This window comes from Peromyscus eremicus, chromosome 3 (genome assembly GCF_949786415.1).
Source record: "Peromyscus eremicus chromosome 3, PerEre_H2_v1, whole genome shotgun sequence".
Taxonomy (NCBI): domain Eukaryota; kingdom Metazoa; phylum Chordata; class Mammalia; order Rodentia; family Cricetidae; genus Peromyscus; species Peromyscus eremicus.
Genome location: NC_081418.1, coordinates 141,052,703 through 141,062,151, shown reverse-complemented (window position 1 = coordinate 141,062,151; position 9,449 = coordinate 141,052,703). Strand labels below are relative to the sequence as shown.

The window sequence follows — 9,449 nt, the reverse complement described above, 5'->3', positions numbered from 1 at the left end:
TTATTCCAGGATTTAAATATATTTTTTAAATTTAAATTTTTTTATTATTTTTGAGCATTTCATGCATGAGTACTGTATTTATACATTTTAACACTCTCTTTGCCCCCTAACTCCTACCACCAATCACTCTTAAATTCAGAACCTTTTTTGCTATAATTATCATCTCACACACACACACACACACACACACACACACACACACACACACACCCTACTGAGTCCATTTTGTTTTGTTTGCATATACCCATATTTAGGGTTGACCAGCATTAAATAACTTATGAGAAATCTAAAAAGATTTGATACATACATGTGATGCAAAGAAAAATGGGAAGAGCAATATTTCTTTTTTTTTTTTTTTTTTTTTTGGTTTTTTTTTCGAGACAGGGTTTCTCTGTGTAGCTTTGCGCCTTTCCTGGAACTCAGTTGGTAGCCCAGGCTGGCCTCGAACTCACAGAGATCCGCCTGGCTCTGCCTCCCGAGTGCTGGGATTAAAGGCGTGCGCCACCACCGCCCGGCGAGCAATATTTCTTAAAACAAGTTTTAGATAGATTTAAAATTAGGTTTTCAACTTATTATATAGAAGATAAATAAGCATTTATATCAGTTACACCTGACTTCCTAATTCTGCAAAATGTGAAGCATATTTTGAATAATGGCATGGTTTTTATGAAAATAATATTAAGGGAATGCTATAGACAGGTTTTCTTGTATATTTACACATGTCCATAAACACAAATAATCTCTAATTTAGTCAACATATATATAAATATTTCCTTTAAATTTCTTCAGAAATAGTTCACACACAGTCCATTTTTCAAAAGCAATAGGAAGCACAAAATGCTACAGACTCTGCTACTAGTCACACCACATCTCTAATATTGGCTGAAGGACTTCAAGGTTTTGGTTCTTTCAGCCAGAGCTTTGTTCGCACCTGCACCATCGCCAACACAAAGGCCTGTTTGATCTTCTTATGTCCTTGTATCAGTATGTAGGAATGGCTTGAAGGATACAGGGTTCCAATAACCTGGCAAATCAGGTGGACTGGCTCATCAGGAGACGTCATATAACTGTAACCTGATATGATTAGAGACAGAATGAACATGGAAAATAACAACAGAAAGGAGACCACAGCTTGCAAAGCCTTAATGGGGGACCGCAGTGCTTGGATCTTGGGGTCCTTTTCTGTAAAACTTCATTGTCTGAAGGTGTTTACACAGAGAGTAGATTAACAGCAGAAGACAGATCATAGATGTGGTAAAGGGAATGACATTGTTCAGAGTGAATGTCGTCAAAAGTGTAAGGTTTATGACATAAGCGAGTTTGGGCTTCCTAGTCAAGTTGCTTCTGTGACCATCCACTTGCACTTTCCCACATAAGGTTGCCATCACAAGATTAGGAAACAAAATCACCAAACTCTCCAAAAGTACAACGACAATGACACTCTTAATTTTTCCCTTCAGGCCAAGAAAAATAAGGTTCGAGAAATTGCCTATCTTCAGCAAATACAGTATGCTGAGTATAGTTGCCAGTTAGGTATTAAAATGTTTGATTACAGCCCAGGCAACACAAAGAATAAATTTTACTTGTATAGTTAATAAAACTGGATTAAACACAGTTGAGCACAGTTGATTCTAATTTGCTTTAAAAAGCAAATAGTTTTTTAAAAGACAAAAAATGAGGTCCTGTTTTCTAGGTAGCCTCCCTGGAGTTGTGAGTAGCAATCTAGTTATCTTTGTTTTACATCTAGTATCCTCCTATGAGTGAGTACATACCATGTTTGTCTTTCTGAGTCTGGGTTACCTCACTCAGGATGATTTTTTCTAGATCCATCCATTTGCCTGCAAACCTCATGATGTCATTGTTTTTCTCTGCTGAGTACTATTCCATTGTATATATGTACCACATGGATCACCCAATGACAGAAAAATGGATGAGATCTACATGAACAACTTGGATGTGAGTGGGGGTAATGAAGGGCAAGGGTCAAGGGAAAGAGAGCTTAGGGGAGCGGGAGGTACCATCTGGATCAAGAACAGAGAGGGAGAACAAGGAACAAGAAACCATAATAAATGAAGACCACATGGGAATAGGAAGAAGCAAAGTGCTAGAGAGGTCCCCAGAAATCCACAAAGATACCTCCACAATAGACTACTGGCAATGGTCGAGAGAAAGCCCAAACTGACCTACTCTGGTGATAGGATGGTCAAACACCCTAATTGTTGTGCTAGAAACCTCATCCAATGACTAAGGGAACCGGATGCAGAGATCCATGGCCAGGCCCCAGGTGGAGCTCCAGGAGTCCAATTGGCGAGAAAGAGGAGGGTTTGTATGAGTGAGAATTGTTGAGACCAAGATTGGAAAAAGCACAGGGACAAATAGCCAAAGGAATGGAAACACATGAACTATGAACCAATACCTGAGGAGCCCCCAACTGGATCAGGCCCTCTGGATAAGAGAGACAGTTGATTAGCTTGATCTGTTTGGGAGGCATCCAGGCAGTGGGACTGGGACCTGTCCTCAGTGCATGAGCTGGCTGTTTGGAACCTGGGGCCTATGCAGGGACACTTGGCTCAGCCTGGGAGGAGGGAACTGGAGCTGCCTGGACTGAATCTACCAGGTTGAACTCAATCCCCAGGGGAGTCTTTGCCCTGGAGGAGATGGGAGTGGGGAGTGGGCTGGGGGGAAGACGGGGAAGGGGGTGCGGGAGGGGAGAGAACAAGGGAATCCATGGCTGATATGTAAAATTAAATTAAATTATGAAATTAAAAATGCCATGGGCTCCTCACAAAGGTGTGGGGCCTTGTGGGCACTTCCTCCATCCATGATGAAAAGTGGGAAGGATTAATAGCAGCACTTTTTGTAAATATAAATATGTCTGTGAAAAATCTGAGCACTTACTATAAATCCAAGCATTTACTCCAGCTCTTCTTTATGAGATTAAAATTGATGCAAGGAAAGCCAAAAAAAAAAAAAAAAAAAAAAAAAAAAGAAGACAAAAAATGAAATGTAGCTCTCGTGTCACTGGTTGTGATTTTGTGAACACGCTGATCCCTGTTCTCTTCATTTATGGTCAGTGAAGATCATGCTGTGTTTAAATACCATGGACAAAGTCAAATTAGAAAGCAACCCCATGTGCTGGTGAATGAGTTTGGTGCTGTTTTTATAGAAACAAAAATGCCTGTCAAACAGTTCAAGTGGATTTCTACTTATACAGCCTTCTAAGTACTGGTGTATTTCAGGGCTGAGATTAGAGGGAAGCTACATTCTGATTTGCAAGCATGCAAATAAACAAATACATGATTTTATAGTTTAAATCAATTTCCTCCTGGTTAGGCCCACCATAATTTGTATTCATCCATGTTACTGATTTGCTATTAAAATTTTAAAACTCAGTACAGAGAATATGCAATGAATTTGTAAATGCTTTATTTTATCTTGGTTATATATAGAATTATTATCAATGGATTCCTGTTAAATGACAGATTGATGTATTTTAAAAAAATGGAAAATTTCCTAACCAAATTGTCAAGACCTTTGCATTAGACACCAGGAAGGCTAATACTCCATGAAGTCTGATAACTGATGAAAACACCTATCACCTACGCATAATTTTTCCTTAAAAGCTGACAAAAGCTTGTGTGCACAGTGCTTGCATGTGCTCACACATGTGCCCTCATCTCTCATGCATCTCTCATAGAAGAATCATTGTACTGCACTCTTCTAAATTGAAGACTATTTTCAAAGATATCACGTAAGTTTAAAGAAGTCATGTGTTGCACTTCAAGCCATTTGGTCCACTATAAATATATGTAACATAAATATTTTCAAATAAATATATTATAGTTAGATATTTATATAATTATTCTCTTAGATATAGTTAATATTTAAATATCATTTGGCTTAAATAATCAACAGTATTTTAAAAAGTTCTATGTCAAACTCTTTTTAAAATTTACTTTATTATTTTGTGTGAATGAGTATTTTGCCTGCATGTATATTGGTGTACCACATGGGAGCCTGGTGTTTGAGGGGTGTAAGCCTCCATGTGGGTGCTGGAAATCAAACCTAGGTCCTTTCCAACATAACAAGTGCTCTTAAACGCTGAGCTAACTCTCTAGCCCCAAAAGTTTTCCAAATATTTCTCAAAAGAGCATGTGTTTGTGACTGTGGAGTTAAGACTTCATACATAAATATTCAGTTTTTATGTAATTGATTCTGATGACTTTGTTTTTGATATTAGTACATGCTAAAATAGTTTAATTTATGAGTTCTAATTTTTTTCAATTTTTATAATATATTTAGTTTTAGAGAAGGCTGAAGTCACACTACAAAGATGGAAAACCAGGCACTTGGCTTCACACAGCTGTAATATGGACTTTTTTACGACTGCTTGCTATTTCAGTATATTTATCAGTAAAATGCTAACAAAATAATATCATCTTCATTAACAACAACAGTGACAATCCCCTCCCAAATTGAAAACAAACAAAATCTTAAAATATTGCAAATAGAAACTGCTTTTTGAGAACATTTTTTTCTATAAGAAAAAAATTACAAATTCATCCAATAATAATTATTTTCCAACAGGTTAAGCATACTTACCATGTTTGCTTTGGAGGTGGGGTTGAAGTTCTTCTCTCTGACATGTTTTATTCTATAAGGTTTGGTATTGCTAACCTAAAATTTCAAAACTTCTTAACCTGGTTTACTACTAATAGAGTGATATTATTCTTATTTAAAACATACAAATGTAAATGTGTTTGCTCAAGTAAACCAAATAAGAATCTTAAAGCAGATAGCTGTCAGGTGTGATAGCACCTGAAAGGCAGAAATAAGAGCTGACTTCAAGTTCGAGGACAGTTTAGCTGGACAGTGATTCCCATGCCAACCAAAGCTACATAGACAGACCTTGCCTCAAAACAAAGCAAAAATTAATATATAACAGTGATTATTTCTGTGGGATATTATCTTAAATTAATTTCTGCATTCTTATTTAAGACCTTAGATTAATTCTAAATGAAATGTTTGACAATAACAAGGTAAAATAGAATGCTAAAATATAGTTGCCAAGATTAGTTTATTGAGCTATAAGATTATATATAGTTCTTATTTTATATGTTATGCAGTAACTATTTGCTGACACCCACAAACTTACTGGCCTGAAAGAATTGAGGACAGAGTTCAGGGTCAGAGTCTCTGTTCCCTGTTACATTATCTGCTTAGCTTTCTAAATAGCATTAAAAGTTCTCCACCTACATTCTCTATCAACTGTTGACAGCTGGGGTTTTCAAATTTGACCCAGAACTTATAGGTAGTAGCTTTGGCAGAGATGGTCCTGTTAAAGCTATTTGGAAGTTACTATAAATTAAGTAAATTACTGATTTTTATTTCATTTTGTGTTTTCCTTTTTACCTCTTTTGCTTTTTCATATAGCATAGATTGTTGGTGCTTATTTTTATACTCGTCTACAGAATAAAAATGATGAAAGAAAATGATGATGTAATTAAGGAAAGCACTGTTATTGTCAAAAATAATGGAGTCAAGTGAAGATATAATTATGAAGGTGAACATTATTTTGCATTTATAAATTTGATAGGTTGACACATCACACATAAGTAGGTAGAGTATAATCCACCTACCATGATAATTTATTTTCACAATTAGTATGTCAATAGTAAATAGCAATTATAGAAGGATGTAATCCAGGGGAGATGTTCAGCCCAGATAAAAGACTGAGAGAGCAAAGAAATGATTTCATCCATGTCCAGCTTTGTGAACCAATGGGTTTCTTTGGGTTGCTTATAGGAGGATGGGTCAGGGATTGCTTACAGGAACATGGGTGTCTCTGGAAAACTGCATCCAGGAGTAGCCTATCCTAGGACCAGTCAGGACTTAGGAAAGATGCTAGACTTGCTGGTAGCTCAGCAGTAAGAAAGGCTCCCTTCCCTGTTGATTGTTATTGCTTAAGTAACCTTGGAGAGAGGACTTGAGCCTTGTGCATTCCAAGAGCTTCTGAACCTTGTGTTTCCTGGTATTATGAGCTTCTCTCATGCCCCCAAGAGGGGCTGTTTCAACCTAAATGAGATAGCAACACAGCACAGGCTTCTACTTTGCCCATGTTTGGACTCATCTCTTACACTAGGCTCAATATACTAAATCAAAGGTGTTACTTATGCACCAAACACAGTTGTTAAAATAAGCAGGATGGCACATAGAAGAGAGAGGAAGGAGAAGAAGAAGGAAAAGAAGAAGAAGAAAAAGAAGAAGAGGAGGAGGAGGAGGAGGAGGAGGAGGAGGAGGAGGAGGAGGAGAGAAGAGGGGGGGGAAGATCAGAAATCACTCCAACTGGTCAGTTTTAGTGAATATGATTTTTAAAAGAAAATGTCATTCAAATTTTACTTTCAAAAAAATATTTGAAATGATCAAATTTTTTTTTAACAATGGTTGATCAAATGACTGATGATCATCTTTGGTTTTTAATTTTTATTTATGAACTCTTGTTTTTTTTTTAACTGTATTCTATCTATAAACCTATTGCCCACTCAGAAAATCAGAATGCATGTTGCATTTTGCAGAATGAGGAGTCCTTTAAAACTATACTTGCAAATAAGAGCCAATTAAAATTTGTAAATTTGTTTCAATATTGTCCTTTGACATCATGGAACTAAAATTGGGTAGAATCTAAGGCTAGGTTGGAGAATTTCTCTTCTTGTCGTATCTGTTTTAGGAGCTCTGAGCCACAATCTTGGATAGAAATAAAGTATATACAGAAATAGAGCTGGTTCAATGATCCTTCGCTTTTTCAACTGTTTCAGCTCTCAGAGGAAGAAAACTTAACTCACAGAAACAACAAAAGACAACAGTGTTTCTGTTTGTTAATGAAAAGCTACTATCAGTTGAATTGTTTGTAATGCAAAGTAAATGCCTAACATAAGAGGAATCATTTCTTTGTTATATGGGAGGTTTTTTTTTTTATTTTATTTTTTCAAGACAAGGTTTCTCTGTGTAGCCCTGGCTGTCTTGGAACTTGCTCTGTAGACCAGACTGGCCTTGAATTCAGAGATCCACCTGCCTCTGCCTCTTGAGTGCTGGAATTAAAGGCTTGTTCCAACATCCTTGATAGTTTTCTGTTTTTAATTTCAACTAGAGGGTAAGGATAATCTTCAGAGAGCTGAATAAATAGACTAAGTCAGATAATTTCAAGCACTAGGCATTGATATCTGATTTATTTATTTTCTTTTTTATTTTATAATTTGATTTAATTTTACATATCAGTCACGGATTCCCCTGTCCTCCCTCCTTCCGCCCCACCTTCTCTCCCCCCAGCCCATCCCCCATTCCCATCTCCTCCAGGGCAAGGACTCCCTTGGGGATTCAGCTCAACCTGGTAGATTCAGTCCAGGCAGATCCAGTCTCCTCCTCCCAGGCTGAGCCAAGTGTCCCTGCATAGGCCCCAGGTTCCAAACAGCCAGCTCATGCATTAAGGACAGGTCCTGGTTCCACTGCCTGGGTGCCTCCCAAACAGTTCAAGCTAATCAACTGTCTCACTTATCCAGAGGGCCTGATCCAGTTGGGGGCACTTCAGCTATTGGTTCATAGTAGAGGATTGAGGCCCAAAATCAAGGTACCAGAAGGCTGAGTTTCTTTCAAGGTCACTTTGCTTGGCTGGCAGATGTCTGCTTCTCATGAAGTCCTCTTGTGGTCTTCCTTGAATCTATATATTTTGTGCCTCAATATATTCTTCTGGTTAGGACTCCAGTCAAACTGAATTTAGGAACCACCACAATGAATCCATTGTGTCTCAATTTCCTCTTCAAAGTGCCTGAATGGAAATATGATCATATTTTGAGTAACTGAGATTCATATAATTTGATGAGTTTGACACCATTCAGTTGACAGGAAGCACCCTAAACAAGCACAGCCTGGAGTGAGATGCCTACATATTTGCGCTATTCTCTTTATTAGAAATGATTAAGTCAAGTTCATACTCAAGGACTTGGCATCCACAAAGGCATTGGACTGAGAGGCATTCTCATTGGAGACTCTCTACTGCACTCAGTGAGAGAGAAAATCCACCATTCAGATGTTGATTTTCAAGGCTTCTTTGACATTATATATGAAAATATTTCCCTGATTTCTGTCAAACAGAAGCTAAGCAATAAAGCATGATATACTCTTTTGTCAAGTCATCAGTTGTTGGAGAAGGTAGAAGCCATGCCAAATATCTCTGGTTGTGAATTCTTAATCTGCTAACTTAATATTTTTATCATCCTTTGCTTACTAGATATGTACAAGAGTTCATTTCCTTAATTATTTGACTAACATCAAACAGAAAGTGACAAACTATGATAAAGCATGATTTCAATGATGGTTTATTATTCATAAAAGAGGCCAAATAAGCACCTATTCATGAACTTCATTGTTTGCTCTCTGCTTTCTTCATTTTTCTAGGTTGATATTGCAGTGGATGATAAAGTCTCATTTACTAGCAAACAAATCAAGCATACTCTCTTGCATTGTGTTGCTGCATTTTTTGCAAATCTATGCATAATTTTTGGGCTCATCATTCCAGCTAGTAAAATTTTGAAACTTAGTACCTGAGCCATGATAGAAAAATTTAAATTTTCAGAGAAATCACCATCATCTGGGCATCACCTGAGTGACCCATTGTCACTGAGAATCCATGTTTTAAAATATTTTATTAATTCTTTGAGAATTTCACATATTACATATTGATCCTATTTATTCTTCTCCCCCAGGTCCTCCCAGGTCTGCCCCTTTTCATGCATATCAAGTTTTGTGTCACCAGTTTTCCTTAAACCTCTCAAGTCCATAGTGTTGCCCACATACTCTTTGGTGTAGCCAACCACTTTCTGATTGGATTAAAATCTTGTTGTGTGACTATTCCTTGGGGGGGGATGTGAACAAATATCCACTCACCTTATATATAGAAGTGGTGATAGATCAAAGTACAGATAAATTCCAGCATGTTCAACCAATGAGTTTTATTGGCATAACTAATGGGAATATGGATGAAGGGTTACTTATAGGGACATAAGTGACTGAAAGACAGATACATCACCAATAGCCCACCCCAGCATGAGTGACAGCTCAGAAGATCTGGAAACCTGGAGTGTATTGCATAACCTGCAGGCAGCTCAACAAGTTGGATGGTGTCCCTTCCAGGTGGCTCAGGTGACCTAAGACTCTTGTGAGCAACTCGGCTTGTCAGAGAATCTTCTAATACCATAAAATAAATATTGATAGAAACATATACCTGGAATTATCACCACAGGAATATTTAGGCATGGAGGAATAAATAAAATTGTGGTTGATTAAATTTTTTGTGAATCCTTAAATTCAATGTAAACAGTATACCAGCTGATCTAAATGAAAATTAAAATTATATACAGTAAGTTCTAAATGAAACACGCATGTAATAATGACTT

The 9,449-nt window shown here is 37.2% G+C and overlaps 1 pseudogene; it reads right to left on the bottom strand.

Moving 5' to 3' along the window:
• Positions 1-892: 892 nt before the first annotated feature.
• Positions 893-8,606, bottom strand: LOC131906539 (taste receptor type 2 member 136-like; annotated as a pseudogene).
• Between the last annotated feature and the right edge of the window lie 843 nt (positions 8,607-9,449).